Source organism: Papilio xuthus, unplaced genomic scaffold (genome assembly GCF_000836235.2).
Source record: "Papilio xuthus unplaced genomic scaffold, Pxut_1.1 DF827789.1, whole genome shotgun sequence".
In the NCBI taxonomy this organism is placed as follows: Eukaryota; Metazoa; Arthropoda; class Insecta; order Lepidoptera; family Papilionidae; genus Papilio; species Papilio xuthus.
The window spans coordinates 1,419,806-1,438,231 of record NW_013530860.1 but is presented as its reverse complement, the minus strand read 5'-3'; the positions used below and the strand labels follow the sequence as shown (position 1 = coordinate 1,438,231).

The following is an 18,426-nucleotide window of genomic DNA, read 5'->3' as shown; positions in this document are numbered from 1 at the left end:
TGTCAAACTAGACTTGTTCCAAGGTGGTAAATATGTCGAATATCTCTGACAAATAATAATGAACGGATAACTATGCACTATAATTTATTACAATAGTGACAAGATTAACCGTTGGTTTCTGAGACCAATATCACTGTATAAAATACATCCTCACTATCTTTGACAAAGCATAGATAACAATATGTTTTAAACGGGGATTTTGCATTCAGAAACCCACGGTAAGTACCCTTCAAAAGTAATAAAATTTTCTTAATTAATTTATATATTAAAATCTAATTTAAATTGAACTAATGTAAATCCATTTTGATTAAATTGTTAGAACTGAAGCCGAAAGTGTACCCTTGAGAGATATTGGAAGCAATTTCGCCTCGATGTTATTTAAATACTCAAGTAATTTATTTATTTAAATCGAGCATAAATTAATTAATTGAAAACATATATTTTCAATTATTTGCTATTTTTCTAGGGATTTCTCAAACGTTCGTTACACTTTAACAATTTTCGAATTAAAAGAACACACCGTCCTTGAGTATTAAGTGCCTTTAAATCGTAAAATTAAAAAAAAAAAAAACTATTGACTCATCACGACAAATGTACGAGTAGTTTTACTGACGATCAGCATTACAAAGGTACATTTGGCAATGTTAAATACCAGACAACTTTCGGGATTGTCCGCATGGAGCCAGCCACCGTCAAACAACAAACGCGTCCCCTTTCTTATCCGCTCAGTGTGTACAACACCTTATATTAAGCATGCTCAAGGACACGTAAGACACGTGACTATGCAACATGATTCCTATATCACGTAGTATCTAAAATAAGATACCTTCCACATAACATATAAGTATTGTTGGTTTCAAATAACACCCGGCTAGCCGCTAACAATTTAATAACAAGTCTACTTAACTCAAAATACGTATTACGTAAAGTTAGTGGCATTCAACGTGTTAAAGTTATCAATAAATCTTAAAATACGCCGCTAGACGAAAATATTCCCCAAGAATATCATAATAAGAATAAAGTTGCGAAGAACTGCTATACCAAAATATATAAAAAGAGAACTAGGTCAAAACGCCTACATTTAATAAATTTAGACGTAATATCCCTTCCTTTCCCCCCAAACTTACCGCTGACGCTTTTAATATATAGTAAGAATATATGCTACATTTTTCATGGAAAAAAAGTGTAATTTACATTCGTGACGAAAGTACACTTGAATGAAGGCGAACGAAAATTTAATTAATAAAAAAAATTCTAAGTAGATCGTTAGTACTAGAGTGTTCGCTGAACAAGATACGAACCTATAAGCATTCTATGTATTAATAAAAAAAAATCAAAAGCTAATAACTTGAGCAATGACGTACCAATAGCCTAAAGATCAAGGACACGGACTAACGGTCTTGCGGTAAAAAATTGTTACGACTACTAAACCACTTTGAAAAAAATACGAAAAGGAAAAATGTATTACTGATATTACTTGATAATATACTTGAATATTTATTGAAAAAGTTGTGTCGTAAATATTCTTCATTAGCTGTCGCGCGCCACTCCATCCGCGCAGAATTAAAAAAATATACATAATAGTAACCTATGTGTTATTCCAGTCTATGCTCAATATGTATGCCAAATTTCGTCGAGATCCGTTCACCCGTACCGGAGATTCCATCAAACAAACATCCATCCATACATCCATCCATCTAAACATTCGCATTTATAATATAAGTAAGAAGTAAGATTTTAAGCTCGACTATAAAAAGAAAGTGTATTTTACAATATATTTTATATACCAACACGATAAACGAAAAAAATGAGGCAAATTTTACGCGACAAAAGGACTTAGCTCTTTTCTCGGTACTTTATGAAATTACGTAAATACATGTATATTGAAAGATGAATATTTTATGTAAATATCGATTCTATCAGATATTATCAGTAAAAGCCTTAACGTAGCCTTTATATTTATGTACAAGTAATGAAAATGGGTAATATTATAAAACAATACTGTTAGTACAAGCTAGAGGTAGGATAAAGAAATCAGACATATCAATGTTTTTAGCCGACTTCAAAAAGGGGGAGGTTATCAATTCCTCTGTATGTTTTTTTAATGTGTGTTACCTCGTAACTCCGTCCCTGGGGCTCCGATTTTGAATTTTTTGATCGAAACGTTTTGCGTGCTGGTGGGTCCCATTTTTTTTTAAGTCTAGCATATTTTGAGTTTAAGTTGAAAATGCGTTACGAAAATTTTGGACTTTTTTTCGTATACATGTTTGGACATCGGAAACACAAGATAATATTAAGATAAAAGATTTAATTCCTGACTACGACACTTATTTCCTAAAAAATGCGACGTCTTTTAAAGACGTTGCTATTAAAACATAATCTATGTTAAAATAAAACACTATCGCATGCGACTCCGTCCGCGCGAAATAAAATAAAATTAAGTAACCTATGTGTTATTCCAGGCTATGTTGAACATGTATGACAAATTTCAGCAAAATCTAAGCACCCGTTCAATCAATCCATCTAAACTTTCACATATATAACATTAGTAATAAAATATAGAGATAAATAAATTCTCAAATGGAACTCTATCAGTAAATAAAAGTCAAACATTCGACTCGATCCATCCACGCAGTGTCTAAATGAATAAAATTACAACGAGCCGCCGGTCAAAGCTCGTACGGAAATCATGTTTCCGTTTATTGGTTCAAATAAAACTCATTGATCTTGTTTTTACTGATGCGACCAACGTAATACATACGCTTGAATAATTTGAAAACAAGAGTATATCCACTTTAAAAACCCTATGTTTGGTCAACAAATAGTAGAGACTAAGTTGCACAATAATTTATACTAACTTAACCCTAAAACTATCGGTGTCTGACACCAAACTCTCTGTATAAAACATACCATCATCCCTGTCATCAACTTTAACAAAAAAACAAACATTTTTTCTATACGAGGATTTTGGTCTCGGAAACCCACGGTTAAATTACAGGTAATTTCTGTTGTATATACTTACGATAACTGCAGGCTTCACCGTAACTTCGATTATTACCTGCAAAAAGGATAAATTTTAAATACATTTTTTTAATTACATGCCAAAATCACCTTCTATACGCGTAAAGTCAACTACAATACTGGTAACTAAATGAATTCAACATCATTGATATAGTCATCTGTATTGCCTAAATAAAGCTACCAAAATAAATTCTTTAATAGCTCTTCTAGGGAAAAAAAACGTATTAATTACCGCATAAATTAGAGCACGGCAACATCAAAGTCCACGCCTGCTGACTTGCGCTTCGTTATTTCAATTAATTTGAATTCGTATTTTTTTTTTCAATATTTACTCTCTTGTAAAACTATCTTCAACGAAACGTTAGTGATGCTAATAGATTTTATATCGATTAAAGATGAATTTTAATCATCATCATCATCATCAAAAAGGTTGCCTAAAGGTACAAGTTTTCATTATAAAACACGCAAAGCGACGACACAGAACCAAAAATTGCACTGTCTGCGTCATTGTTTCGCCCCTGTGAGAAACTAACATTACGTGGTTGTTTATCAGAAAGGACAAAACTTAGGGGTTACCATGTGACACGAGAACTGCGTTTTATAGCCGGGCCATGTGTCAAAGTTTCGCACAGAATATCTACAGAGAGCCACGCAGACAATACGCGGCGGCTAACGGTGGAAAATTTGCCAATTTCGCGCAAAATTAGTTACCCTCCCTTCGTTATTTATTACGGGGATATAGTAATTTTGTCGACACTCGAAAAGACGAGACTTGAACGAATTTGTGAATTATACACAAAAATATTCAACGAGAAAAAAAACACCAAGTTACAAAGTAAATTTAACATTGCTTAACCATTTTATTATTAATCACAAATGAGTATCTGTGTTATTATAATATAATTAAGGGAAGTGCTAAGTTAGCAAGGCTCCTTCGGCGTTTGGGTTTAATATTGTAAAACTTTCTAGTTTAAGCAACGTACATATATATTCGGCTATCAAATGGATACTCAGACTAAACAACAGACCAGCAAACATACTGCAATAGTAACAATATCACCAGTCTTACAGCCCAGCACGTCCGGCAAATAAAAAGAAATTATCCAAAGTCAGACAACATATGGCCCAAGATCCCTTCAAATTAAGTTAAAGACCTTTAGACATCCGTACATTTTACCTTGTTCATATATATCTACATTCATCAATAATCAGAGTCATGTTTCTACGACGTAAAGAAATAATTTCTGTGCTCGCACAGCGGTGTTGTGTGTCTGACCTCGGTAGTATTTCCTAGCCAATACGACTTTGGGTCCTTCAAGAAGCGAGCATATCATTTCAAATTATAAATGCGAATATTTGGATGGATGTTTATTTGTAGGTATCTCCAGAACGGCTGAACTTTGACATTGAAATGGAACATAGTCTGGAAGAGTACATAGGACAATTAAGTTTTTTTATTACCGCGCGGACGTATTCGCCGGCGAAAGCTAGTTGGAATTTATAAGTGTGCATGAACAGGCAACAGTGACGTCACATCTCTGAAAGCGAACCCTCGTGGTTTTAAGTAAAATACGATTAATTTAAATTTAAACATAACTATTGCTTTATAGTAATTTTAATACAAATATTCATATACGACGTTTCTAGTTACATATCTTCAATATATAATTTAGACGCGTCAAATATACGGAAAAGGGCAAGTAACTCGTTAAAAAGGGATTACAAGTTCTGTGAAGTTCCCGATCGATTGAGACGCGTGACTGATACGAGGCTTCCAAGATATAACTTCGTATAACTGTGGTTAAGTACGTTGGTATAACGAATGAAAATCTTAAACCACATTTGAAATAGTTTACTATAAGTAACTAGCTATCGCACGCGAATCCGTCCGTGCATCATTAAAAAAATAACTTGATAAGTAGCCTATGTGTTCTTACAGACGATGTTCTACATATATGCCAAATTTCATGAAAATCCGTTAAGCCGTCCCTTCCTAAGGACATACTTTCAAGCAAACATCCATCCATCCATCTAAACTTTCTCATTTATAATCTTAGTAAGAAGTAAGATGTATAGACAGGGCGTTATTTTTTATACATCTAGTTTATATCTTAATATTAAATTATATATAATTTTGATAAAATCATAAGATTAAACATCTTAGTATACGATATTTTGTTAAAAGTATACAGTAACCCTAAATTGTATGAGACGTATAAAGAAATATTTTATAAAATTGAGGTAAATATATTGTTTTATAAGATATCTTTGTGTTGTAAATCCATCCCTTTTATAAGATGGTCTTTGATCTTGGTGCGGCGGTCGCCTGGCAACAATCCAAACTACTTTCTACAATAAGGGTAGCGGTAATTTTAAGCTGCATTATTTATCTTATTTAGAACTGGAAACTTAAGAAAAAAGGATTTTACACGTAACAATTAATATTTCCCAAACCGTGCATTTTATTTATTTTTTCACTTTTATATAAAACTAGCAGTTCCATGCGTCTTTGTCCGTGCAGAATTAAAAAAAAAATCTAGTAAGTTATAAGTTCCCAATAGTGATTATTTTTAAATCGGTTCAATAATTTAATCACCTATTCAATTCGAAAAACAATCAAATCTTTTTTCTTTATAATATTATATTCCATAGCGTAGAGTTGGTCTCAGAAACCCACGGTAACTAACTTTCATCCTTCATACATATGAATTTGTTACTAATCTTCTTACCAAAACTTCGGGAAGTCGACTACTAAACAGTGTTGCCGAAAGTTCGATCAAGTGCGTCTAATTTAGCGCTAAGATTTTCTTCACCAATTAGTTCATCGTACATAGTTTACTACCGAGAACTTTCAAACTAAACCTGCACCAAACAACTTCAATTTATTTGGCATTAAAGTTTGTTCGGAACACACCGCATGAATTGTGCTGCATTTACGCTCGCCCTAACAAGAACCCAAGTTGAATTATATTATAATGTTTAAAACTCAATTGTAATACCGGGCACCCTTAAATCGGAATGCTAAACGCGTTATGAGTGACAGCCCAAGCCGAGGTCCCCTCTCGGGGGTCCTTCAGCCCAGTCACTCCATGGAGCGTGCACCTAAGCGATCTGAGAGCTTGATCTATATTTCACATTACACAGGTCTTCTAGGATTTTTCATCTTGTTTTTATTTAATCTTTTATATCATTAAACCTTGTCCCCACATATAGATGGATTAATAGAAAAATTTAAAATAAAATTTTAACAGAATCAGAACTTTCAATCTTTACGAGGAAACTTTTCAATTTCTTACAAAAGCTTTTTATGATTCTAGAAAAATGATTAAATTAACGCCGAGTCGGGTGTTAGCGAAGTTTTAATAGTTTGAATACGTATTCCGGAATAGTTGGGCGATAGAGCGAATTAATTATTCTTGAGAATGACTTGAAAGTTTTGATTTCACAATTTAATTTAAAAAATATTATTTTCTAAGTCTAACTATCTCTTGGTATCTGGCAAAAAAATAAAGTCTAGTTTCTTAAATTCTTAGATTTATTCTAATCAGATATTTATCATCAGCTCACTGTACGTCCCCACCGAGGGGCTCGGAGCTTACCCTAAGTTAAGGGTGATTAGGCCATAGTCAACCACGCTGGTCAAGTGCGGGTTGGTTGACTTCACACATATCTTTGAATTTCTTCTCAGATATGTGCAGGTTGTATCACGATGTTTTCCTTCGCCGTAAGAACGTCGGATAAATGTGCATATGTAAATCAGAAATGGAAAAACACATTGGTACATGGCGGAGTTCGAACCCAGGACCCAGATTGCAAGCCAAGTGCTTGACACCTGAGCCACCGACGCTCTCCTGATAATCACTAATATTATACTGTATTGTAAATTATCTATTGTATTCAACTAACAAATATGTAGAACACGTGAAAGCTTGTACTATATTTAAAACTATAAAAAGGGATCGTTCCATACGAGTCATAATGTGCCAACACATTCACTGGCCACAAAAACGCCATAAATTAATATAATTTTAAATGCTGCTGGAATTTCATGAACCACGATACATATGTTTATATGATGTATTAACATTAATTGATTAATTCAATCGTATCGTGTACCGACCGATGTTCGTATCTGATTAATCAATTACCTGACATTTATATCCCTTCCCCCTTACCCCCTCAGAGTGTGTGGGAGGCCCCTAATCAAAAGGTTGCGGTGGCACGGAAAGAGCATCGGACCCGTGTCTCATTGAACTGAAAGAACTCTTAATATTACACTGAAGTAACACATAAAACTATATAATACTAGCTGCCGCCCGCGACTCCGCAGAATTAAAAATAAAATTAAAAGTTTATGTGTTCTTCCAGTCTATGCTCTACATCTATGCCGAATTTCAGCGAGATCCATGCAGCCGTAGCGGAGATACATTCAAACAAAAATCCGTCTATCCATCCATCTAATCATTCGCGTTTATAATATTAGTAAGATAACTAATCCAGCATTGAAAAAAACTTATGTACATTTTGAATATTAGACACAAAGAATATAAACGCATTCTATAGTAAAATGTTTATTACAAGACTAAATAAGTGTAGATTTAGTTTGATAAATCTACATTAAGTTAATCTGTGATTAAATTAAAAATAAAATCAAATGACTAATAACCATTCTTCTTAAACCATTCTTTCCTCAATTCATTTACATATATCAAAATAGTTTATATTACTTCTCTCGCATCTACACATATTATATGCGACAGCTCTTTAATTAAAAAACAGACAGGGTCAGTATTTTTTTTTTTGTAACTGAGTACTCACTGTTTGCCTTGATGAGGCATTTACAGCTTCGCCGGGCTTGAGGTGAGCGAACGCAAATAGCGCTTAGCCTGAACCTTGTTTAAGAGTTACAAGACTCGAAGGCTCGCTCAGGAGCTTCGACTCGTGCTGTTACTTCGTTAAATCGTTAAAGGCCAGTAAAATATAATAGCTCGTATACCGTGGGAGAGCAATATTGAAAGAGTATAGCTACCAAAGAACATAACATGCATCCGTTAACAAGTTCAAATATAATACTCTCAGCTTCAGGCGACACGGATGCGACCGCTATATGGGACCGGCAATTTTCTATATCGGCATACTCGATACACGCAGCCATATAAAAATGCAATAAAGCTATTAATATAACATCAATAGAGGAGAAAATCTTTTTCCAATAAATATTGCGAAGTGACTACAACCTTTACCAATCGCTAGGGTCGTTTAATAATCACTAAAATATCTTATTATACTAATATTATAAATGCGAATGTTTAGATGGACGGATATTTGTTTGAAGGTATCTCCGGAATGGCTCAACGGATCTTGATGAAATTTTCCACAGATGTAGACCATAGTCTGGAAGAACACATATTCTACTCTTTAGGGTTTTTTTTTAATTCCACGCGGACGGAGACGCGGGCGACAAATTAGAAATTAATAAAATTGTAATGTCTGTATGCATTGTCAAAAATCATGTATTTACGTTGCTACCAATGAAAACTATATTTTTTTAATTTTTGTCTATCTGTCTGTTTGCAAGACTGCAATTGATCTGAATAATCCTCGGTACAGCTGGACCGATATTGACGAGACTTTAAAAGGAAGGTAGCTCATGCGACTGGCAATATTAGTCTTTGTTTTCAATTTAAAAATATATCTACGACAAAGAACTAACACCGCAGTTAGCTCATACATATAAAAAAGCTTCAGAATAAGCAGATCTTCTGAATACTAATATATTTTAAACGTGAAATTCCATATTATACTACCAAGTTTCATTTGTTTTGCGACCTAAATAAATATCAGTGAATAATTATCTTAAAACTCATTTACCTTTCGTTAAACTCTTGATCTATTTCAATGGTTTCAGACGCAAATGTTGTATAGAAAAAAAAGGTAAAAGCGATCAATTCTCGTAGTTGTTACGTCCTCGTATCTATCGTGCATCACTGCATTGCGACACACACGATTATCTTTGACTTGTACGCGTAGGCTTTTATTGATAACCAAAGTTTTTTGTTACATTCACATGCATTCCATTCTCATTGTTTCCCATAAATTGTATAAAGTCCAAGGGACAAATGAATAATGGTGTTTTTTTATCTATATTATAAAATAACATTCCTAGCAAATCATCTCTACTTCTAAATTTAGGTAGATTAAACGAAACTCACTTGATGTTGCAAATTCAATTTATGTCTAAAATATTAAATTATAATTACAATTTAATTACAGCTTTTCGAAGCCTTAGGATTTCAATCTTAATATTTAATTTGATTATAAATTCGAATGTTTGGACTGATGGATGGATGGATTTTTGTTTGAAGGTATCTCACGAACGGCTGTATCGATCTTCCTGATATTTGACATAGATGTAGAACGTAGTCTGGAAGAACACATAGACTAAAAATTATGTTCTTTCTAAATACCGCGCGGACGGAGTCACGGGCGACAGCTATATTTAATAAAAAAATCGTCTCTTTTTATTTTCTCAATCTTGATTCTAGATATATTCACAACTATCTTGAGAAAACTGAATTACAAAAGACAACAGAACCGCTGCGAAAGGCAAGTGCTATCAAGGAAGTATAATTTGAGTCCTTCCAACAAAATGGCTGAATAAGCGTGCTCGGTAAAATCTTTGCTAAACTCCAATTTAGTGAAGCGAACGCGAAATATCCTTTGACTCTATAGAGACTAAACTGACGCTTATTCACCTTACAGCTTCCTTCTTTGATTTCGTTATTAATTCAAGCAAATTTAAAATGAAAATATTTATACATAGAACAAAATAAATACTTAGCTTGCAATCGGTCCCTACAAAAAAAGACCAAAAACAATAACTAGACATAACAAATTTCTATAGAAATATATATTTAATGTCAAGAATGAATCGGCTAGAATGGGAAATATTTTACATGCCGGCGAACATATCGCGGGTCGTTTTAATGTTACGACTGCAATTTGTAAATAGGTCGAAGTGGTTCTAAACAGCTAGACTTTATACCAAGGTGTTACAGATCAAATTCGCTTGTTGCAGGCTCGAAGGTGTACGTTACGCTTCGCTATAAATTACACATATTCATCGCGGAACGATCTAAAACATAAAATGCATAAACCAAAAGTAACCAATATATACCAACAAATGTCCCAAAATAACAATGATATTATATATATATATATATATAAAACAAGCTGTAGCCCGTGACTCCGTCCGCACGTAATTAAAAGAAACATAATTATTACCCTATGTATTCGTCCATACCGTTTGCTACATCTATGCCAAGTTTCAGCGAGATCCATTCAGCCGTTCATATGGGAAAAATAAAGAGCTGTTTTTAAGGTTTTCCCGGAATTTTTTAGAATTTTTCTCACCTTTTAACCTTCCTTAGACCTCCACGAACATTTCAAGACCAAGATAAGATAAATCCGTTCAGCCGTTCTCAAGTTTTAGCGAGACTAACAGCAATTGATTTTTATATATGTATAGATAGATAGAAGATTTGGTGGAACACTCGGGATGGCTCCGTGGAGCACTTAAAGAAACACTAATCTGGAGTATACTAAATAACAATATAAAAAACATAACTTTTAGATACAAGTGACAAAATCTAAATGCGTACATTTAGTCAATCGTATAGAAATTAATAGTTCAACCATTAACCTACTTTGATCATTCTTTACCAAATAAAGGAATCATTTCATCATTTATATTTGAAAAATGACCCTTCTATTATATTATTAATGCTATAACGAGGATATTTACTCAAATTAGACTTATGTATACTTAAATTAAGTAAAAACAGAAAAGTGTACATTAGAGTTTTGTATTTACTTAATTACATTTATATTAAACTTTGTAAATTGCATTCAGGTTTTACTGTAGTATGGATTTAAGTACAAATTGTCTTCTAACAGAACGTTAAGGTATTTAGCTATTTTTAATTAAACCACAATCGCATCTGTCAAAGGAAATCTCAGCTTTACGAACCTGGCAGGGTTCGAAAAAGCGCTTTCGCTCCGAAGCGATTCCATAACGAACTTCAAAAATGTAACGTTTAACAGTGGTAGAGCCCGCTTTAACATTTTCGCACGAATTGGCCCGGCTCACCCGGTGATATACCACGACCACACAGAAGACAGGCGTGAAGTGGAAGCAATTCCGCGTTTCGTCTGATGAGTGGGCATCCCGAAGGACGAATTTAGTCCTCTTTCCCTTCCCACTCTTTTTCTTATCAGGAAAGGATGGAAAGTGGAAGTAGACTTTCCGGATGAGAGGATGCATGGAAAGGGAAAATATTTTCTTTCTGTGCATCCTCTCCTCCGTCGATTAAAGGTAGGCAATGCATATGCAATTGCGTATGTCTATGGGCAACTGTTACCTCGCTATTTCAGCGATTTCAGGTGGACGCTCGCTCGTTTGCCACCTTATGATATAAAAACAAATGTATTGAACGCGCAACAATCAGGTGACTTATCGAAAGTTATTGTCAGTTCTATACATTTTTGAAGTTCGTTATAGAATTGCTTCGGTGTGAATGCACTTTGTTAACCCCCCTGTACTTTTATATCCTTTTGAAGAGTAGAAGTAGACCTCTGTTGCAATAAGTTAGATATATCCAGCCAGCCAGTAACAATTCAAACTATTTTCTATCCTAAACTCGATACTAACTTGACGATACTAAGAGTACTTCGGTCTCAAGGAAATCTCATTTTCTTGAGTACGCTCACGAATAGAATATTGTGTTAAGTAAACTACGAGCGACGTAAATCAAACAGGCGCGTGTTACGACGAGAATTATTTATAAATATGTACATTACTGTGTAGTTTTCAAAGTAAAATGAAAGTGCATTTAGCTTACAACAATGAGAAATTACCGCATATACTTACAGAATCTAATGCAAATAGGCTTAGCCTTATTCTTACGGGCGCTTTTATATCGCGCGTTAAAAAAGTTTTGAAACAGAACAAAGACATTTTAATGCATTCCGTTTATACGGCAGCGGTTTTTAAACGAGACGCTGTTTTACAAGCGCTGGCCAAACGGAAAAAGAGTGATTTTAAAGCGTTCGACGCTGAAAAGCCGTCAACGCCGAGTTTTGACAAGGCGTTAAAAAAGCGCCCGTTCGAATATGGGCTTATTCATAAGATTTACAAACGTGTATTAAAATTGCTAGAATTATGTATTCCAAATTTAAAAAAGAATCAAATAATTCTATTTATTGCCATAACCTAGCTCTTAAAAGAGAAAAAAAAGAAAAGCTATAAATTTTATTATAATTTTGTGTAAAAATGAACAAAAGCAATTTATAAATGAAGCATAATTTTAATAGATTGAATAGAAAATTTTATTTATGAAGCTCCGTAATAATGCAATGAATAGAAAATTATACGAGGAAAACAATGGCCATGAGAAGATATAAAATTTCCACACGAATAAGTTTGAATATGAGTAATTAAAATAAATTCAAATGGCGTACGATTAAATTAGTAGGAAACCCTGTGAAATCTTACCCCGAAGGGATTTACTGAGCTAATCTCGTTTTGAGATTATAGACATACGCAAGCAAATTATGTACGTAACGCAAACCGCAAATTAAATTAGGAGTGGGACACAATATTCCTACGGTTCAATACATTTATTATTGTTTAATTACCGAATAGATTCAGTAACTCTTTGACTTTATCATTCTGTTATTGTGGAGAAGTTGACCAAACTATCCTAACAAATCAACTTTCATGATTTAAAGTAAAACAAATTAGTCATTTTGTATAAATCTATTTCTCACTAATATCATAAAAGCGAATACTTAGAAGGATGAATAGAATTTGGTCGAAGGTATCTCTTCAACGATCCCTTCGCTATTTCAGCGACTTCAGGTAGCCGCTCGCTCGTTTGCCACCTTGTGATATAAAAAAAAAATCTCTAGACCGGTCAATGAATCTCGATGAAATTTGACATAGATATAGAACATAGTCTGGAAAATCACGAAGGCTTATTAAGTTTTTTTTTTAATTCTACACGATCATAGTCGTATTAAAACATATTATAGTTATATTGATAAATTCAATAACGAATTAAGAACTCTTTAAATTTTTGAACAGTCACAAAAATACATCTAAAAATGTAATATATTATAGCAATACAAAAATATAACCATAGCCGCTTTTGTCTTTAAAGTAGTAATAAAAACAATGATAAAGTACATTAATCTTCCTTCAATGCTCGTATTAGAACTACAAGCTACTTGAGCGTCAAATTGAACGCCTATCCCATTTTCTTTTCTTGACAAATAAAATACACTACGCATTAAGTTTAACGTAAATGTTATTTTACCCCAAAATGAGTACATTTGATCCTTCGTTACAAATTGAACGTTTGTTTTTTTTCCAATATTGTTAACAATAACAGTATTTAGGTTGACACATTTTCTCAATGTAAATAAAGCAAAAATTACGCGTATTGTTTTAGTAAAAGAGGCACTACTGTTGCGGTTTATTCTGCCAATAGACATATAAAACCTCTTTATAAAGAAAATGCCATAAAAGAAAATAAAAAGAAAAAAATACAGCTATAGTACCAAGGATCTTTGACACATTTTTGCCATTGCATTTGACAATGAGTGACGCTAGTAAGCGATCAACATTTAGTTTAACTTTTGCCCAACAGATCAGATACTGTTGTATATAAAAATGGAGTAAATTTTATATAGAAAGTAGTAACTAAGCTTTTTAAGTAACATACTTTAACTTTTATGAGTTACAAGTGAAATAAAAAATGGCATTTACAGAATACATCAATACGGTGATATAAACATTTATAGTCGTCCATTACAGGGGCGTTACTATATGATTACCCATTAAACTTCCAATGGCTAAGGACTCTAACACACTGCAACTATAGCGAAGCAGGACAAAAGCGTATTAAAATTTGATATGACCCTGTTCGTTATAGAACCATTTAATTGTAAAATAATTTTTAAGTCGAGTCATTTCATCATATCGCGCGCGTTACGCGTCATATCGCTCTTGTTTAGCTTTGAAGTGTGACTCAAGCCTAAATATTACGGTGATCCGTTGGAATTCGATGCGTATCATAAAATAAAATAGGAACAAGTGAGTTCATATCGTAAGGAAAGTTTGAACGACGCTATCAAAGGAATTTTACGGGAAACCTTATTATGATTATGGGCGATTGGAAAAGTAACCTGTTCTATGGAGCTTCCGTTTAAATAGATGATTGGATGTTGCCTTCCTTGATGGTAATTTTATTCTTTTTTCATTTCTTTTAAGTATGTAAATAAAGGGTTACGATTTTATTTTAGATCCTCGACGCAAAGAAGAGGTGCACGCGATACGCGATCGAGTTTGTAAATAACATGTTAAGTATTGATTCTTAATTTAGCATTAACTAAGAAAACAAATGAAAACTAATAACTTTTTATTCAGTTGCCTTGTTTATGTACATCTGTTACTTTTTTTTAATAAATTCTTAGTTATGCATTGCTTGATTTGTAAACCATCTATACTCCTTTGGCGCGAATGATGTGCTTTCGTTACGTCCAGTGTCAGAATGAATAGTGAGGGGAAACAAACGTCGACATTTTAGGAAGGCTAGTATTGGGTCAATACATTGGCACATTTTCAGATTTTCTTCCTATTTAACAATACATATAAAATGCAACTTTTGGTCGTTTTGCCATTGATTTATGAGACTGAAATCTCAGTATGAAATCTATCGTCATTCCTGTCGACGTGACCATAAAATAGGCAACATTGTGTTTTAAATGGAGATTTAGGTCTCAGAAACCCACTGCTAAATTTCGTTTCTTCGATCACTTTAGTAGTAAGCTTTGTTTATTCTAGATAATAATATAACAACTTATAATATAAAATATGAACTATTGAAATATTAATGTCATGGCCGGGTGGTATCGTAAAGCCTACAAAATGTAGTCCCTTATGAAATGGTTCCCGCGCAAAATCATACTTTGAATACAAATATTCACAGACGACTGGGACAACGGGTTTAATCCCTTTGGAGTCCCCGTAATGCGTACCTCAGTTCGTATTAATGCTATGACATTCCATTACAACTGAACGAAGACCTCTAGAAATATCATAAATATGGAGATATATGTAAACATAAAGGAATACAAAATTACTATAAACGAGTCAATTTGTAAGTTCAATAATAATTTTCGTTTTATACTTAAACGTACTGTCTGTAATATATATTTTTAGTTTGATAAAATATCTTAAAAATTATCCTAAAATTCAACTTAGTCAAATACAGAATAAGTAAACTATATTATATAGCTATGTTTTAGAAAACAGAGAGTTCCGCCAGATCGATAAATAACAAATACGACAAGCACCGTAACCTAACTTGAAACGGACGAATAAAAATCGTATCGTAGTCCAATATTGCCGCAGCCATTATGCTAAACAGATAACAGTGTGGTATATAGGTGTCGGATATACCGGATAAAATCGGATAGAACCGGCTGAAACCAGCTACGACTGGTTACGACCGGCTACAGTCAGTCACTGAGAGATGACACTGGCTTTACGACCGCTCGTCCACAATCTAACTAGATTCTGGCTACATCTGCAGCTTTTGAGGGTTATCGATGTTGTTTTATTGTAGACTGTATACGTGTTCACGAAGCTAATGCAGTAAAAAAGGTTCCTTTCGTATTATACATATGGAATTAGATAGGTAGGTAAGTATTGTTATGTTTAAAAAAGCTAGGGCAACCATGTCAGGGAGATAAGAAAAAAAAATTAGAATAGTCGCGTAAAAATTATAAAATACAATTTATTTATTCTATAATTTTTATCCTAACTCCTTCACTTTCCAAATAAACAAAGTACCTATTGTCAATGATCACTATACAAAGTAGTAAACCTAATGCGATAGATATTTTCGTAGACAAAATAAAACTACAGTAAAATGCTGTCACGTAATTTCGCCGACGCGTATCTACTCTGAAATTCCAACTGTACAATTTCCAGGTAGACATCGCAATTCGGTTAGGGAGCAGCGCTCGTGTCCACTCCATACAGCCGTGGCCGCGGCTGACCAGTACCTAATCCTATTTTTGATAACTCTATTTGAAGTTGGAATACAGCTCAGTGCGCTTTTTCTGTTGCATTTAATTTTTCATGGATCACACCAATCGATTTTAGTTCAAAACTTCAACTATTCGAATTGAGGATAATAGTAACATGTAGTAATATGAGGACTAACCGTGGGTTTCTATGCCCAAGATCTCCGTTTAAAACATTTTATTATCTCTGTGTTGTCAAAGATATGGGTGTATGGTGACAGGGGTGATATGTTTAACGCAGAGTTGAGAGAGAGAGTTGCCTGCGATTTTGTCCGTCATTATTTCGTAATAGAGGAAAAACAAAAACAAATAACGAGACGTATGCATTATTAAATACTACTTTGTATGTATTTATTTTTTTTGCAATTCTGGTCAGTCGTTCCAGAGTTACTGGCAACAAGCAAACTTTCGCATTTATACTTAAAAAAAAAATAACCAGGAGGATACTATATGCTTAAAATCGGTTCTACGGACATTCGCATAGTGCGAAAAGAATTTTTTATCGACATATAATGTAAATAGCAACACATTAAGTGCTTCGGAGGAATTCAAGTAATTGTAAGTATACGATAATGTTTAAATCTACTTAAAACAAGTTTTTTAACGAACCTATTGACAGTGCATCGGACGCTTTGGTATTTAACCTCTGTTTATCTATGATTTTAATAGTAAATGTTACTTAAATAATATTTTCTACATGATTTAAAATGCGAAATTGTTACGTACATTAATCGAATAAAAAAAATATTATTTAAAAGCGACAAAGTCTTGAATAACAATTTACACAGCTTTGTCATTACGTAACAAAAGCGATTCTCTCAAAAGTAGAAAAAAAAAACAAATTGAAACATATTTATAAGAAAAGCCCCATAGGCGTCGCAGAGGCAATATTGGAAATTGTTTATATTGTACATCGTTCTATTTACGGAATGCCTTCGAATAACGAAAACAGTCTCCAACGCTCACGTAATACAAACGTATAGATGAAGTTACTCGTTCACCGAATGTTTTAAGTCACGTCCCATCGAATAGGGCGACATACGAATTTTCCGCCGTCGATGTTTTGATCGACAAGACGTCTTTTTTAAATTAGATGAATCCATGGATATATTAGGTGAATATATCCATCGGTGGGTAGATTAAGTCGTATTGCGCGTCACCGTCATGAATGTAAATGGACATTAACGTGACGTTTGAGCCGCACGCGATCCATTCGTACGTATTTACTCATTCATGATGTTTAATATACAATGTTGTTACGTCAAGTGTGATAGCACACGTAAAGTGACGTGTCCTCAAACTAGATTAAATTATTAGATAAATATGTTCTTACCTAACCACGACATTTAAACTAAACGATAATTTTTAAGGTAGAGACACAACAATCGAATCTTTTTTGATTCACACAATTAACCCATTAGTACATAACGTTAGATAAATCGGACGCCAATAAAATTGTTATTTTAGGAGTTATATATGTTTTACTAACCGTTTATTTTTTTAAACAGTAGTGTAATATATATTTGAAGTGGTAATACTGTTGGTATGACATTCCGGGAAGCGATTTATCGGACGGGCTATAAAATCTAAACTTTCATATTAATTAAATATTTTATACAATTTAATGGTCAAATACACTCGAAATGAAAATATAATACAGTGATCATAATGAAAAAGGCGTTAATAAATTTTATGCACTAGTGGGCTAAACAAAAAATTGTAATATCTAAACAGTACTCACAAAATCAGTCGCTCAGGGGTTAAGCACTTCACTTATAATCTACAGATCCAGGGTTCGCATTGCACCATGTATCAATGTGTTTTTCGATTTTCAATTTATATATTTATCCGACGTTCCCTACGTAAACATCGAGATGTCACCTGCACATGTCTGCGAAGAAATTCAAAGATATGTGTGAAGTTAACCAACCCTACCGGTCCAGCGTGTTTGACTATTGCCTAGTCACCCCTGATGTAGTCTAGGCCCTAAGTCGCTCAGTTGGGACATATAGGCTGATCATGATGACTCATATAATAACAAAAGTTATCATCTAAAATATTATATACACATAAGTAACTAAGTTCCCAAATAAAGCTCACGCAAGCATTTAATTAGCGTTACAAACCATAAAGAGAAAATCAACTCAATTCGAGCACAATGTCAATGTACGACGAAACATCTACGCTGACATATATGAGTTTCAAAACTAACAAGTTTACTGTTTGAGGTCGAAGCAACATCGAACGCGCCTC

The 18,426-nt window shown here is 33.7% G+C and overlaps 1 protein-coding gene across 9 annotated transcripts in view; it reads right to left on the bottom strand.

Moving 5' to 3' along the window:
• The window catches only part of LOC106115487 (putative polypeptide N-acetylgalactosaminyltransferase 9), a 143,781-nt gene that overhangs the window by 42,648 nt on the left and 82,707 nt on the right, over positions 1 to 18,426 (bottom strand). Inside the window, exon 1 of one of the 9 annotated variants that reach the window (XM_013308889.1) lies at positions 3,023 to 3,041. The exons of the other annotated variants lie outside the window; for them this stretch is intronic. The gene's annotated coding sequence lies outside the window, so the exon portion shown is untranslated. Of the gene's footprint in view, positions 1 to 3,022; positions 3,042 to 18,426 lie in introns of those variants that run through there. 9 annotated transcript variants of the gene reach the window in all.